Source organism: Bubalus kerabau, chromosome 9 (assembly GCF_029407905.1).
Source record: "Bubalus kerabau isolate K-KA32 ecotype Philippines breed swamp buffalo chromosome 9, PCC_UOA_SB_1v2, whole genome shotgun sequence".
NCBI lineage: Eukaryota > Metazoa > Chordata > Mammalia > Artiodactyla > Bovidae > Bubalus > Bubalus kerabau.
Genome location: NC_073632.1, coordinates 28,516,722 through 28,533,589, shown reverse-complemented (window position 1 = coordinate 28,533,589; position 16,868 = coordinate 28,516,722). Strand labels below are relative to the sequence as shown.

Here is a 16,868-nt window from a genome sequence, read left to right as displayed (position 1 = left end):
CATTGTTAATTGGCTATGCTGTGCTTAGTTGTTCAGCTGTATCCAACTCTTTGCAACCCCATAGACTTTAGCCCACCGAGCTCTGTCCATGGGATTCTCCAGGCAAGAATACTGGAGTGGGTTGCCATGCTCTCCTCCAGGGGAACTTCCCAACCCAGGGATCAAACCCAGGTCTCTTGCATTGTAGGTGGATACTGCACTGACTGAGTCACCAGGGAAGCCCTATATTCTGATATAAAGTAAAAGTATTGCAGGAAGGAGGACCCCTTCCAAGGCCTGAAACCGGGCTCTTGTCTAACACTCAGAAATGAATTGTCCGAGGAGACACATGTGCTGACAAAGCAAGAGATTTTATTAGGAAAGGGCACCCGGGTGGGTTGTCTTTAGCCAATCATTCTGACTCAGAGTCCTTTCTGGTGGTACACGCCTTGTTCAGCCAAGATGGATGCCAGCGAGAAGGATTCTGGGAGGTGGTCAGACATGTGGTGTCTCCTTTTGACCTTTCCTGAACTCTTCCAGTTGGTGGTAGCTTATTAGTTCTGTGTTCCTTACCAAGACTTCTTGTCGTAAAACAATTCATGCAAATGGTTACTATGGTACCTGGCCAGGGTGGGCTGTTTCAATCAGTGTGCTTCCCCTAACAAAAGTTTAAAGAAATAAAAGGAATTTAGAATTAAAAAAAAAAATTGAGTTCAATCATCAAAGACTGATGATTTAATCAATTATACCTATGTAAACCCAGAAGGACAGAGATCAGAGGTTTCAGGTTGGTGAACATATGGAGATTAAGGGAAAATGGCACACCTGGAGAGGACAGGACGCTCTGAACTCTTCCCCCATGCCATGTCCTATGTATCTCTTCATCTGGCTACTCATCTACATCCTTTATCATATCTTCAATAACCTGGTAAATTGTTTTCCTGAGTTTTGTGAGGGGCTCCCCTGATGGCTCAGCAGGGAAAGAATTTGCCTGCAATGCAGGAGACACAGGTTGGATCCCTGACTAGGGAACGTCCCCTGGAGGAGGAAATGGCAATACACTCCAGTATTCTTGCCTGAAATATCCCATGGACAGAGGAGCCTTTTGGGCTAAAGTCCCTGAGGTTGCAAACAGCTGGACATGGCTGAGCGACTAAGCACAGGGGAGTTTTGTGAGCAATTCCAGCAAATAATCAAATCCAAGAGGGAGGAGGTTATAGGAACTTCCAACTTGTAGTCAAGTTAGAAGCTATGGGTAACCTGGGGACCAATCACTTGCAATTGGCATCTGAAGTTGGGAGAAGTTTCCTGGGACTGAAAACATTACTTGGGGGATCTGATGTTATTTCCAGGTAGAGAGTGTTACAATTGAGTTAAATTGTAGGACACCCAGCTGGTGTCCCAGATTTGCTTGGTGTGGGGAAAATACCCCACCCATCTCAGGTCAGAAGTATTGTTAGTTCTGTTTCTCTAGAAAACACTGACAAACACACTGGCTAAATTAGAATTCCTTAATTAACAATGAAAAAGCAAATCATAGCATAATATTGTAACATTCTTATGTTCTGTACCACTCTCTGAGCAATTTCAGATGTCTTTAAGATTTCACCAATGATATTATGAAAAAAATAGCAAAACTAAAAAGATTAATCTGCCTCACCTCTGTACCACAACCCAATGTGGTATTTTGAGATCTAATCTATAAAATCCACCTCAGGAAGATTGTTTTAATATTACAAGTATCAACATAGAATTACCCTACGGTAGTATTCCTATACCTCACACCTTTCAATGGGCAGCACTAAATTGCTTGGTTGTAGCATATAAGTTGGGCCTTCACCAGTGGCTAAGCCAAAAAGAATCCACCAGCAATGCATGAAAAACAGTGCCTGGGTCAGGAAGATCCCCTGGAGGAGGGCATAGCAACCCACTCCAGTATTCTTCCCTAAAAAACCCCATGGACAGAGGAGCCTGGTGGGCTACAGTTCACAGGGGCACAGAGTCGGACATGACTGAGCACACAAGCATAGAAGATAAACTGAGACAGTAAAAAAAATTAAGACTCCAACAGCCTCATGTTTTAAAGAAAAGCTTTGCCAATTGTTTCCAATATGTATAATTCATGTTTACTTTATGAACATCTAAATAGCTGACACTGAGAGAGTCATTTCCTAGGCAGGTTGGTAAGAAGTCCACCCCACTCCAGTACTCTTGCCTGGAAAATCCCATGTAAGGAGGAGCCTGGAAGGCTGCAGTCCATGGGGTTGCGAAGAGTCGGACACAACTGAGTGGCTTCACTTTCACTTTTCACTTTCATGCATTGGAGAAGGAAATGGCAACCCACTCCAGTATTCTTACCTGGAGAATCCCAGGGACGGGGAGCCTGGTGGGCAGCTGTCTATGGGGTCGCACAGAGTTGGACATGACTGAAGCGACTTAGCAGCAGCAGCAGCAGCAGGGGCCCCCAAGGAGAGAGGGGTCTGGAATTCTCAAGGAGGAAGAAAGGACAAACTTTTTTTCCCTTCTCTACATTCCTTAGGATTATATAACAATAATGTATCCTGACTGAGGACAGTCTCTGGATTAAACCTTCTGGCTAATTCTGTTATCTTAAAATGTAAATTATGGGAGTAGGTCTGGTGAAGTCTTTACAACCTCCAGACATTCTTTGGATTCATTGGAGAGCATATAACTTCATTGCTAACAAGGGGGTATATAACTTCTTTGCTAGCAAGGGGATACTCTTTCTGCCCCCTTCTGTTGCCTATGTCAGAAGCTTTCTCTATCTCCTTTATACTTTAATAAAACTTGACTACACAAAAGCTCTGAGCGATCAAGCCTTGTCTCTGGCCCCGGATTGAATTCTTCTCCTCCCGGGACCAAGAATCCCAGTGTCTTCTCGTGATTCAACAACATTTCAACACTGAAAGTATCTTAATAGACACTTACTTAACTTTCTCATTATTATAAGAAGAAAAAGCAAATTATATGTTTTCTCATTACAAACATAGCTACCATTTTCATACTGAAGTCTGTTCCCTCTTCTGGTTGTTCCCTGAGTTAGGTTACTTAATATGTATGGGTTCCAAAGAAACTTTTCTGCTTTCTCTTGGAACATTGGCCCCTGTGCTACCTTTGGGATGTTTCATTATTTTGTTTTCCATTCCTGAGGCAAGAAGTGATGTTTATTCTTTCAGGTCTGAGTTAGATTCTGACCGTGTAAGCGCTCTAATCCAATATCAAGGCGTAAAATCTTCCAGCAGTTACTTTGAAAACAAAACCTGCTTTTTCATTAAAATCCATTATCATCACAGCTAAACAAAAATGATTCAGGCTGACTCTGATATGCTTACCTCAAAACTTGATTGTTTCAGTTAATATGTTGTCTAAAACTTAAATGTATGAACAATACAGTTTTCAGGAAAACATTTGTGAAATGTATATGCTGCTTATGTAGTTTATATAAACAACCAAGAAGAATAAGGTAATTTTGTTCCAAATGTCAAAGGACTGTCCAAAAGTTTCTTATCTTTAAATATTGCTGTTTTCTTACTTACCCATTTACTAAAATTTATGGGTATGAACAATAGAATTTTCTGGAGAACTTCATGATTCTGCAAAAGCTGAATGAAAGTTAGGCAACAAACTGTACACAGGGAGTTTGCTCCAAAAACAAAACACTATACCAGTTACAATATTATTGAATAAGATTAAGTTAAGAAAGAAAAGATAAAAGAGGCATAAGAACTTGGGTCTGCCCTCCTTTCACCAAATATGAAGATTAAGTGTTAGAAGTAGAATATTTTGAGCAAGTTGATAGGTGGAAATATATGATAGTGTATTAAAGATATCATATAATTCTAAGGATTTTTCCTCACTCCATATAAACATAACCACAAAAGTTAGATACAATGATTACTCCCATTTTCTGGATGATGCAACTGAAGTGTTAGTTATTCAAGGACTTTTAGCTGGTGAGCGTCAAGGCCAGGATTTGACCTAGTCCTTCTGTCCTCAGAGTCTCATTCTAGATAGGGCTTGCGTGCATGATTGCTAAGTGGCTTCAGTCAGTCCGACGCTTTATGACCCTATGGACTCTAGCCTGCCAGGCTCCTCTGTCCATGGGATTCTCCAGGCAAGAATACTGGAATGGGTTGCCATGTCCTCCTCCAGGGGATCTTCCTGACCCAGGGATTGAACCCGTGTCTCTTATGTCTCCTGCATTGGCAGACAGGTTCTTTACCACTAGCACCATCCACGAAGCCCAGATAGAGTTTATATAATTCAATAATGTACAAAGAAAGGAAAAGGTGAAAAAAAGTTTTCTTTTATTTAAATTTGGATGCTAATAAGTTTATTTTCATAAAACAAGTGAGACAAAAATTAAGTAACTTCCAAGTCTTAAATATTACCAATTAGACTACAAAAACTTAACAACAACCCCTGGGCAATGACTCAGCAAATTGAATATGCTGGGGAGCCATCTGCTTAGCAACTGGAATAACTTTCACTGTTAAGGGATCTTTGTGGTTCAAGGCAGATACAACCAGGTGGGGACAGCAACAAGGTGAGCATTACCTTTAAGTAAAATGGAAAACTTCTTAAAAGAGATGTCTGGGTGGTTAATGGCAGGAGTCTTGCAGAACCAGAGCCTTCTCTGAAATTCTCATGTATTATTAACCTTCCTCAGCTGCCAGGCCTCTCCACTGTCCCCTGTAGTTTTATGGATATTCTTGAGCCTTCTCTTTTCATGTTAATTCATATCCAGAATCTATCAGATCAGATCAGTTGCTCAGTCGTATCCGACTCTTTGGTCCAGAATCTATACCAGTCTTTATTTCATAATGAAATGATGTTCTCTGGTTACTACAATAAATAAACTTCCTTGGCTAGAGTGGAAAATAAGAATTTCATGTTAAATAATAGAATACAGAATTCCATGCTAAAGTAAACAGAATAAAATTCTGTCCATTGGAAAAGAATTCCATAGGGAATAAATATGAATTGTAAGCTTAGTCACTCAGTCGGGCCCAAGTCTTTGTGAACCTTTGGACTACAGTCCACCAGTCTCCTCTGTCCATGGGATTTTTCAGGCAAGAATACTGAAGTGGGTTGCCTTTTCCTCCTCCAGGAGATATTCCCAACCCAGGGATTGAACCCAAGTCTCCTGTGTCTCCTAGATTGCAGGCAGATTCTTTGCTCACTGAGCCATCCAGAAAGCCCTTAAACATGCATTAGCCTGAGTTATATTCTTCAAATCTTAATTATTTTATCACACACTGCTTGCTTAACTATGCTGAAAATACTCTTTGTATCTCAACCTTGTGTTAAGACTTACAAAAAAATAAAGAAATAAAACAAAAATGCCATGGCAGCACGAGTCATTTCTTACAATTTTAAAAAAGTCTTTTATCTAAAAAAGACTGAACCACAAACTCAATTTCTTAAGATGAGAAACACCTTCATTTGAAATAATGAAATGAGGTGACAATGATGAAAAAATATGACACAGAATATTCAAAGTGGAAACAATGCTTTGGATTTTTGGTTTTTTGGACTTTTTTTTTTAGTTTGAATGTTTAATAACTGCCTAGATACTCACTAGAAGTAATCCATCTGAGAGCCTGATTCTTCTATGATTTCAGCATAGAATACAAAGTCTGAAGCACAAAAGTTGCTTAGTAAATATTTACTAAACTAAATGAATGACAAATGTTTTTCCCTCAAATATAGGGCATCACTCAAATTCACTAGCAAAGCATGTAAGTTTTACCCAAGTGGAAAGTGAGATCATAATATCATAGAATTTTAGAAATGCATGGGAGCACATGAGGTTTCTTTCTTGGTGCCCAAGGAAATTTTAGGTTATAAGGGAGAAAAGTACACATTGAGAGTATCTGAATCCTATCCTCAAGTTCCCCCCTCCCCTAGTCATGTGCATTTTTCTGATATTTGACAATTCAAAGTTTCTTTTCCCTTCATATTGGAATGACCATCCAGTCTGTTTACCAGATGCTTCTTATACCAACTCGTGTCAGATCTCAGCACAGAAGTATCAGTAGTTGGATAGGGCTCCTTTCTGTTCTTCCTTTGCACATAAATTAAAAATTCATTGTGTCTGAATTGTAAGAAAATTATAGTTCAATTGTAAAGAATAATGCCAACTTCAGAAAAAATGTTTAAATCAGAAATTAAGTAGAAACTAATATTCTAGAGCTTTAAAAATAGAGAATTATAAATCAAAGATATTTTTGTTATCTTTAAATGTAATGGTTTAATTGGAGGATGTTAAGAGGATGGTCAAGGACCCACAGCAAATATATCAACCCTTCTGACTGTCATTGTATCAATAGTTTCACTCCTACAGGATTTGCATAGCTTTAAATGCAACCATACTTGAGACAGGTCATATCTGCAATCATCTTATCATTTAAAACCTTATCAGAATTACTAATCACTTGACAAGTCTGAGAATCAAAGCAGCTACCCCAGATGTAAAGGAAATACAGTATCAAAAATAGTTTAAGGACTCAAAGATAAAATCTATATATATAAACTGGATTTGAGCTCTTTCTCTTCCATGAAGGTTTTGTACAATTTTATGGAACTTCTATATATTGCAGTTACATGATTGCTTTATACTTTCTTTTAGCGTGTGTCTTCCACGTGGTCAGGAAAAACTTCTGTTTCCTCGGTTCCCATTCAGAGCTTTGCATGAAGCTTATTTTATGTTTGTATATTAAATTTTGCCTTGAGCCATCTTTACATTTGCTAACTACACTCCTTGGCCATATTAGAATAAATAAGAAGCAAGCATTAGTCCATAGATGGGGGCTAATTAGTTGCAGAAGCACTAATATTCTAAAATAAGCTGTAATGTAGAGCAGCATCCATTTTGTTGGTTTTCTGTCTCTAGATAAAATTAAAAAGAAAAAAAGACGATTAAATCTGGTATTTTTCTCAGGCTGCATTGTTGACCTATGAAGCTCCATTCTTCCACCAGCAAGCTTTGCAAACCACTAGTTTCTGTTTTTATTTAATATGTCCAAATCTGATTTAACAGAACTTAGAGCCATTCCAGCACATCAGGCACAAAAAGTCCCTTTGATCTTTTTGCCACTTTTAAGAAACATCTGCATCTTCGTAAAGACCTTGTAGGAAGAGCCAAAAGTTGGAGAACAGATAGTCTCATGCAAGAAGATAGAATTGTTAGAGAAACCAACTCTTCTTGTTAGAGTCCCAGAGACCTGAACAGAAGGCTGGCAGGAACTAGGGCTATAAACACCGAGTTGTTTCCAAGAACTGGAACTGAGAAGTGACCGATTCCATCATTCCATTTTATAAGACAGTCTGATATCATTCTCAAAGGACAGAATGGTAAGATTGGTTTTAAGATTATCCAAACATTTGCTTCCCAATAAGGAAATGACAACCAAAAAAAGTTCCTATTTGGACTTTGCCCTTTTCTAGCCTTTTAAAATAAATTTTCAACTTTTCTTTGTCAAAAGCTCTCTGTTGTGTTTTATTCCATCTGGGTTTCATTTCCAAGAGAAACGACTAGCCTGCGTAAATATCCATATATCTCAGTGTGTGGGGGTAAACATGGTCAACTGCTGGATCTGTCTCCCCTACAAGGTTCTAACTCCACTACGTGCTTAGAAAACCTCTGCATATTCCCTAGCTCCCTTCACGTGTTTGAACTGAACTGAACTTTTTTGCATTCCAGATAAACGCTGGAGTGTGCCATGTAAAATACTGTTCAAACACTTCTTTTGAGCAGAGTGTTGCAAATGACAAGCTGAAGAATCCGAGACTAGCTCAGATGTGCTGGTTAAGAGAGAGCTCTGAGGGAAGCTCCAAGACCTGGGAAGAGTTAGCCTCTATCTCCCATCCTGCCGCTGGTCTGTTTCCTTTCCCACGCAGGTGGAAACAGAGCACTGAATGAAAGAAAAAGCAAAGTGGCAGATGATAGACAGCAGAAGTTTTCCATCATAGCCTCATCCAGGTTTCTAGCACATGTTGTAGATTGAGTGTTCTATGAAGCCCAAGAGGCATGAACTGAACAGGACCTTGGGCCAAAACTCCTCATGGTTTATTGAAAACATTTCCAGGTCTTGGAAATGTATCCTAAGAGGAATTCCTATCATTTCTGGAAAAGCCAGGCAAACTAATAAGTTCTGAGAACCCAGTGGCCTTCCCTCTCCCCTTTTAGCAAGAAAGACAAAGTAGTCAGTCCAGACAGTACCTATTTGAGAATAAGTCGCTTTCAGAATTTAAATGAGAAGATACAAAATCTTATAAAATATCCTAGAGTAGTCTGGATTTTCATTTATATAGATAAACATATATATATATTTACATAGTTAATGCAGCACAGACTGAGAAGAAAAAAAAAAAAAAAAAGTGCACGTAGTTTTATGCTCCCCTCTCAAGGAAGGCTACTAAATAGTCACTGAGATGTCTCCAGATTCTAAATTACACTGTTATTTCATTTTATGTTTATCAAATTTATTGAACTATATTTTAGGAATGATCAACTGCATACTTTTAAAGTATACCATGAAATGAGTTTTGACAGATACACACACCCATGAAACCACCAACACACTCAAAAAGCAGAATATTTCCATGAACTTCAAACAATTTCTAGTGACCCTTTGTAGTCAATCCCTTTCTCTACCTTCAACCCAGCCAACCCCTGTTTTGTTTTCTGTCAATTTGTACTTATGGAAATGTAATTATGTAGTATGTACTCTGATGTCTGGCTTTATTCACTCAGTATAATGATTTTTGAGATTTATCCATGTGATTGCATGCACTAGTAAATTCTTATTGTTTTATTCTTCTAATCACATACTTGCTGATGGAGAATTAGGTTATTTTTAGTTTGGTGCTATTTTGAATAAAACTGCTATGGACATGCACATGCAAGTCTCTCTATGTTTCTTCTGTGTAAGTACATAAGAGTGAAATAGATGGGTGATATGCTAGTTGTATATTTAAAATTTTAAGAAAATGCAAAACAGTTTTCCAAGGTGGCTATCCAATTCTATATTTTCCTTATGAATAATTCTCTATTCCACATTCTCATCAACACTTAGTATGATTAGTCTTTTTAATTTCATCCATTCTAATGTGTGTGTAGCTCTCATTTCTGTCTGTATTTTTCTGATGACTAAGTTAAGCATCTTCTCATGTGCTTATGACCATTACTTTATCTTCTTTTGTGAGGTGTCAATGAGGTCATTTTTATCATGTTTATAAAGTTGTTTCTGTTTTTATTGTTAAATTATAAAAGTCATTTATGAATTTTGGTTATGAGTCTTTTGGCAGATACACATACTGCAAATATTTTCCCCAATCTTTGGCATGTTTTATGTTTTCTTAACAATGTATTTTGAACAGAAAAACAAGATTTAATAGTAAAGCTAAATTAAATGTATTCTTTCTTGTTTATGCTCTTTGCACCCCCAAATTGCAAGGATTTTTTTCCTTTTTTTCTTATAATAGAAAAGTTTTCCAAGTATTATTGAGAATTCCCAAAGACCTTTCACAGAACTTCCCTCAATTTTAGCATCTTGTGTATTCATATTACAGTTATCAAGACTAAGATGTTAAGACTGGTAAAATACTATTGACTAAACTGGAGCCTTATTTATATTTCATCAATTTTTATAATGTCAATTTTATTTTTTTAAATTGAAGAAGAGTTATTTTATAATAGTATATTAGTATTAGTTATACAATATAGTGATTCTTTTCCTTTTTTTTTTGTAATTCAAACTAGGGATTGAACTCATGGCCCCTGCATTGGAAGCACAGAGTCTTAATCATTGGAGGCCAGGGAAATCCCTCAAAAACTTTATATACTCCACTTAAAGTGATTATAAAATATTAGCTATGTTCCCTGTGCTGTATAATACATCTTGTAGCTTATTTGTTTTACACATGTTAATAGTAGATCGTCTCTTCCAATTCCCTACCCCTATCTTGCCCCTCCCCCCTTCACTTTCCAAGAGTCACTAAGTAATATTGTGGGTGGGTAAGTCTGTGTACATGTGTATGTAAATGTGTTTCCTCTAGAGTTTATAGGTGTTACCTGATTAAAGGTCAATCTATTATGGCTTTTTCTACAACATTAAAGGCAGAAATACCCCCAAACTCTATCATTTAATATAGCAATAAACATGTGTGTTCTTTTGCCTAACTATACTATTTCAAATGCTACTTATTACTTGCCTTTATTCATTTTCCTACAATGCTAATATTTAATTTAAACCATGTATTGTTTTATTCACTGATATGTAGAGTGTTCACAACCAAGATATTCACAATGGTGTGATCACTCACCTAGAGCCAGACATCCTGGAATGTGAAGTCAAGTGGGCCTTAGAAAGCATCACTATGAACAAAGCTAGTGGAGGTGATGGAATTCCAGTTGAGCTATTTCAAATCCTGGAAGATGATGCTGTGAAAGTGCTGCACTCAATATGCCAGCCAATTTGGAAAACTCAGCAGTGGCCACAGGACTGGAAAAGGTCAGTTTTCAGTCCAATCCCAAAGAAAGGCAATGCCAAAGAATGCTCAAACTACCACACAATTGCACACATCTCACATGCTAGTAAAGTAATGCTCAAAATTCTCCAAGCCAGGCTTCAGCAATACGTTAACCATGAACTTCCAGATGTTCAAGCTGGTTTTAGAAAAGGCAGAAGAACCAGAGATCAAATTGCCAACATCCGCTGGATCATCAAACAAGCAAAAGAGTTCCAGAAAAACATCTATTTCTGCTTTATTGACTATGCCAAAGCCATTGACCGTGTTGATCACAAGAAACTGTGGAAAATTCTGAAAGAGATGAGAATACCAGACCACCTGACTGCCTCTTGAGAAACCTATATGCAGGTCAGGAAGCAACAGTTAGAACTATACATGAAACAACAGACTGGTTCCAAATAGGAAAAGGAGTACATCAAGGCTGTATATTGTCTTATTTAACTTATATGCAGAGTACATCATGAGAAATGCTGGGCTGGAAGAAACACAAGCTGGAATCAAGATTGCCGGGAGAAATATCAATAACCTCAGATATGCAGATGCCACCACCCTTATGGCAGAAAGTGAAGAGGAACTCAAAAGCCTCTTGATGAAAGTGAAAGAGGAGAGTGAAAAAGTTGGCTTAAAGCTCAACATTCAGAAAACGAAGATCATGGCATCTGGTCCCATCACTTCATGGGAAATAGATGGGGAAACAGTGGAAACAGTGTCAGACTTTATTTTTCTGGGCTCCAAAATCACTGAAGATGGTGATTTCAGCCATGAAATTAAAAGATGCTTACTCCTTGGAAGGAAAATTATGACCAACCTAGATAGCATATTTACAAGCAGAGACATTACTTTGCCAACAAATGTCGTCTAGTCAAGGCTGTTTTTCCAGTGGTCATGTATGGATGTGAGAGTTGGACTGTGAAGAAAGCTGAGCACTGAAGAATTGATGCTTTTGAACTGTGGTGTTGGAGAAGACTCTTGAGAGTCCCTTGGACTGCAAGGAGATCCAACCAGTCCATTCTAAAGGAGATCGGTCCTGAGTGTTCTTTGAAAGGAATGATGCTAAAGCTGAAAATCCAGTACTTTGGCCACCTCTTGCAAAGAGTTGACTCATTGGAAAAGACTCTGATGCTGGGAGGGATTGGAGGCAGGAGGAGAAGGGGATGACAGAGGACGAGATGGCTGGATGGCATCACTGACTCGATGGAAATGAGTTGGGTGAACTCCAGGAGTTGGTGATGGACAGGGAGGCCTGGAGTGCTGCAGTTCATGGGGTCGCAAAGAGCTGGACACGACTGAGCAACTGAACTGAACTGAGAGTGTGCACTCTACATATGGCCCTCATGGCTCAGTGGTAAAGAATCCCCCTGCAATGCAGGAGACTTGCAGGAGATATGGGTTCAATCCCTGGGTCAGGAAGATCCCCTGGAGAAGGGCATGACAACCCACTCCAATATTCTTGCCTGGGAAATCCCACGGACAGAGAAGCCTGTTAGGCTATAGTCCATAGGGTCAAAAAGAGCTGGACGTGATAGAGCAAATAAACAACAAAGAGTACTCACAGCTTAGCAAGAATTTTCACTTATACCATTTTTGCTGTTTTCAAATAACCCATGAAAAAGAGTAAATATTTTTAATGTTAGAGAAAATAAAATTGGGATTTCAAAGAATAGAAGATAACAAAAGATCACACTTAAAAAGGATTCATGTGTGTGTGGAGAGAGAGAAAAATTGTCCATCTTTAGAGCAGAAACAATCTAAAGAAACCTTAAAGATAACTGTATCCAAGGATTTTCTATGAAAGACTGAATAGATGTTTGGTGACTTTCAAAGTGTGCAAAACTAGTTAATGATGGAGCCAGAATTTCTTCTTGGTCTCAAGAATCAAACTAGTAGGAAAGTTGGCATAAAAAAGCCAAGGTTTGTTCTGTAGAAGGAAGGACTTCTAGCAAAAGTTTCACACTAAAATGACAAGCTAAAGAACTGTACATTCTCTATTAATTTACAGGCATTTAGGCAGAGACTGAACTTGTCAGGGAAGCTGTAGGATATATGGAAGTATTTATGGGTAATTGAACTAGACAACCATTAATGTTCCTTCCAGACCAGAGCATTCATGACTTGACAATTCAGTGGCCATTATTACTGCATCCAAAAGGGACATTCTTTCAGTCTGACTTTATCACCTTGACACATTAAGGTGTATGTCTTGAAGAAATAATTTTTAAATTGTGAGGTTAATGTTCTTAGTACGTGGTGCTTGCTGAGTCTATTGAAGCTAAGAAAATATTTTAGAATTCCTGTCCATAGCAGACATAACTTTCACAAGATGAAATCATTTTCATAAAGTTGTCATTTATTCTTCTTTGCAAAAAAAAAACCCCTAAAGTTATGCTTAATTATAATTAAAATCAATTGTTATATTAAACAATCTGAACGATTTTCTCCTTATAAATCAAACACATAGACATACACATGTATAAAGAAAGAGAGAAATATGGATTAAAATTTCTCCTTGGAAAAATAGTTCTTTGAATTTATTAATGTAAATGTGATTTGAAATTAAAATTTTCAGCCAAAGAGAAAATGTGAAAACTGTAACTTTGTTGTAATAGTCTATAATTCAGCTTAATGGATTCTTGAGCCACCATCCCCTTTTCCAGTAGGACTGATGTTCTCAAAAGTGTGGTTAAGAGACCCCTAGAAGTTCCCCAGACCATTTCAAGGGTTCTGCCAAGTCAAATAAACTTCCATGATAAAAAGGAGACCTTGTTGCTTTTTTACTTTCACTTATGTGTAAGTGTACAGTACATTTTCCCTAAAACTATATGTTATGCAGGACGTGTTATTTTAATGCAAATGGAATACATGCTTGTGTGAAATATTCCTATGTTTTCTGAAACCTAGTAATAGCATATAAATATATGTATTTTCATACATGCACTTAATTTTTCATTAGTACTTACATTATTTCATTATTTCATTAGTACTTACATTATTTTAGTATTTATTACATTATTTTATTACATTATTTATTTTTCATTAGTACTTACATTATTTTATTATTTTATTTTATCACTCATTCACCAATTATACTTTTATTCTTTGTTAGCTCATTATCATCCAATGAGTCTTACTTTGAAATTCTAAAATTCTCCTTATACCTATATGGAAACAAAAAAAGAAGTAGAAATTCTCTGACTTTGATAACTTTAACTTTTTAAAAAATGTTTTAACTTTTTAGTTATTATCTAAAGGCAAATAGCTCCTATTTTACAGTGTAATAGTTTATTTTGAAATAGAGGAAATTCATGTTATAGTTGGGCCTTCCCTGTGGCTCAGCAGTAAAGAATCCACCTCCAATACAAGAGAAGTGGGTTGGATCCCTGGGTTGGAAAGATCCCCTTGAGAAGATCTCTAGTATTCTCACCTGGGAAATCCCATGGACAGAGGAGTCTGGTGGGCTGCAGTCCATGGAGTCACAAAATATTAGGACAAGACTAAGTGACTTAACAATGACAAAATGTTATATTTGAGGAACAATTATTGGATTAAAAAAGAAGACTCATTTTCTCAACCATCTACACCTAAAAATGCTGAGAAAAATAAAACTCATGTTAGATAGTTATTTGACTAATGGAAGGGAAGAATTTTCTCTAAAGGAAAATTACTCAACATTTTTAATATTCAGTGCCACTGTGCTTGGTGCCAAAAATTCACATAAAACAAGCTCTTTCCACTTGCTTATTTAATATCCTTAACAGATAAATATAAGCAAATGAGCGAGTCCAGCCATATTCATCCACTTGTAAGGGAAAAGGACAGTTCTGCAGATGAGATATTATCTCACCTCCATGTTTGCAAGGAAAATTTTAATTTGACAATATCTTCTAACACCAAAATTAGCACTGGTGTCAGTGACTGCTTATTCTTCATCAGTAAGCATTGAGCAATGTCAGAGGTCCAAAACTCTATTAAACCTCACTTTTGTGTGCTCTTCTGTAGCCAATGGAACATGATGACATTCCCCGTAAGATGTTTCAGGGACTTCTGCAAGTCTAGTTTAAAATATCTGTAAGAAATAGTTATCAAGACAGTATGGTACTGGCACAAAGACAGAAATATAGATCAATGGAACAAAATAGAAAGCCCAGAGATAAATCCACGCACATATGGACACCTTATCTTTGACAAAGGAGGCAAGAATATACAATGGATTAAAGACAATCTCTTTAACAAGTGGTGCTGGGAAATCTGGTCAACCACTTGTAGAAGAATGAAACTAGAACACTTTCTAACACCATACACAAAAATAAACTCAAAATGGATTAAAGATCTAAACGTAAGACCAGAAACTATAAAACTCCTAGAGGAGAACATAGGCAAAACACTCTCTGACATACATCACAGCAGGATCCTCTATGACCCACCTCCCAGAATATTGGAAATAAAAGCAAAAATAAACAAATGGGACCTAATTAACCTTAAAAGCTTCTGCACATCAAAGGAAACTATTAGCAAGGTGAAAAGACAGCCTTCAGAATGGGAGAAGATAATAGCAAATGAAGCAACTGACAAACAACTAATCTCGAGAATATACAAGCAACTCCTACAGCTCAACTCCAGAAAAATAAATGACCCAATCAAAAAATGGGCCAAAGAACTAAATAGACATTTCTCCAAAGAAGACATACAGATGGCTAACAAACACATGAAAAGATGCTCAACATCACTCATTATCAGAGAAATGCAAATCAAAACCACTATGAGGTACCATTTCACACCAGTCAGAATGGCTGCGATCCAAAAGTCTACAAGTAATAAATGCTGGAGAGGGTGTGGAGAAATGGGAACCCTCGTACACTGTTGGTGGGAATGCAAACTAGTACAGCCACTTTGGAGAACAGTGTGGAGATTCCTTAAAAAACTGGAAATAGAACTGCCTTATGATCTAGCAATCCCACTGCTGGGCATACACACTGAGGAAACCAGAAGGGAAAGAGACACGTGTACCCCAATGTTCATCGCAGCACTGTTTATAATAGCCAGGACATGGAAGCAACCTAGACGTCCATCAGCAGATGAATGGATAAGAAAGCAGTGGTACATATACACAATGGAGTATTACTCAGCCATTAAAAAGAATACATTTGAATCAGTTCTAATGAGGTGGATGATATTGGAGCCTATTATACAGAGTGAAGTAAGCCAGAAAGAAAAACACCAATACAGTATACTAACGCATATATATGGAATTTAGAAAGATGGTAACAATAACCTTGTGTACGAGACAGCAAAAGAGACACTGATGTATAGAACAGTCTTATGGACTCTGTGAGAGAGGGAGAGGGTGGGAAGATTTGGGAGAATGGCATTGAAACATGTAAAATATCATGTATGAAACGAGTTGCCAGTCCAGGTTCGATGCACGATACCGGATGCTTGGGGCTGGTGCACTGGGACGACCCAGAGGGATGGAATGGGGAGGGAGGAGGGAGGAGGGTTCAGGATGGGGAACACATGTATACCTGTGGCAGATTCATTTTGATATTTGGCAAAACTAATACAATTATGTAAAGTTTAAAAAAAAATAAAATAAAATGAAAAAAAAAAGAAAAAAAAAACGGTGAAAAAAAAAAAAAAAAGAAATAGTTTTCATCACTTTTAGGGCCTCATGGAAGTACGGTGTTGACTTTTGCAGCGATAGTACAAAAGCAACAATGAGTAAAACTGCTAGTGCCCCAGCATAAATCAAAGTAGTGGTACCCAACTGTACTACTGGCCATTGTGTTCTTCACTGATAGGCTCTTCCAAGTAAAATAAAATAATAATAATGATGCCACTATTAATTAGGAATGTATAGTTTCTTGGCTTTCCCTGAGCACTTAGGATAATGAAATCTGGGGCTTGCTTTCTCCCTTGGAATACTTAGTGGAGGTTTGAGGGTTTTCTCTCTGGAGTTTTTGGTTTAATATGGTAAGTCTTTTTTAAATACATATTTATTTATTTGGCTGCACCTGGTCTTGGTTGTGGCACATGGAATCCTTAGGTGCAGCACGTGGAATCTTTTGGGCTTTCCTGGTGGCTCAGTGGTAAAGAATCCGCCTGCCAATGCAGGAGACACAGGAGACCTGAGTTTGACCCCTGGGTAAGAAAAGTCTCCTGGAGAAGGAAAAGGAAACCCACTCCAGTATTCTTGCCTGGGAAATCTCATGGACAGAAGAGTCTGGTGGGCTACAGTCCATGGCGTCGCAACGAGTCAGACGTGACTTGGCGATCCACAACAACAAACATGAGTCGTGGCCTGAGGGATCTATTTCCCTAACCAGGGATCAAACCTG

General features: G+C 37.8%; 1 long non-coding RNA gene across 1 annotated transcript; it reads right to left on the bottom strand.

Moving 5' to 3' along the window:
* Positions 1–331: 331 nt before the first annotated feature.
* LOC129660007 (uncharacterized) lies at positions 332–2,394 on the bottom strand. The gene is made up of 2 exons (XR_008718302.1): positions 2,338–2,394; positions 332–637 (listed from the first exon to the last, which is right to left on the bottom strand). It is a non-coding gene; the product is annotated as an uncharacterized LOC129660007 (long non-coding RNA).
* Between the last annotated feature and the right edge of the window lie 14,474 nt (positions 2,395–16,868).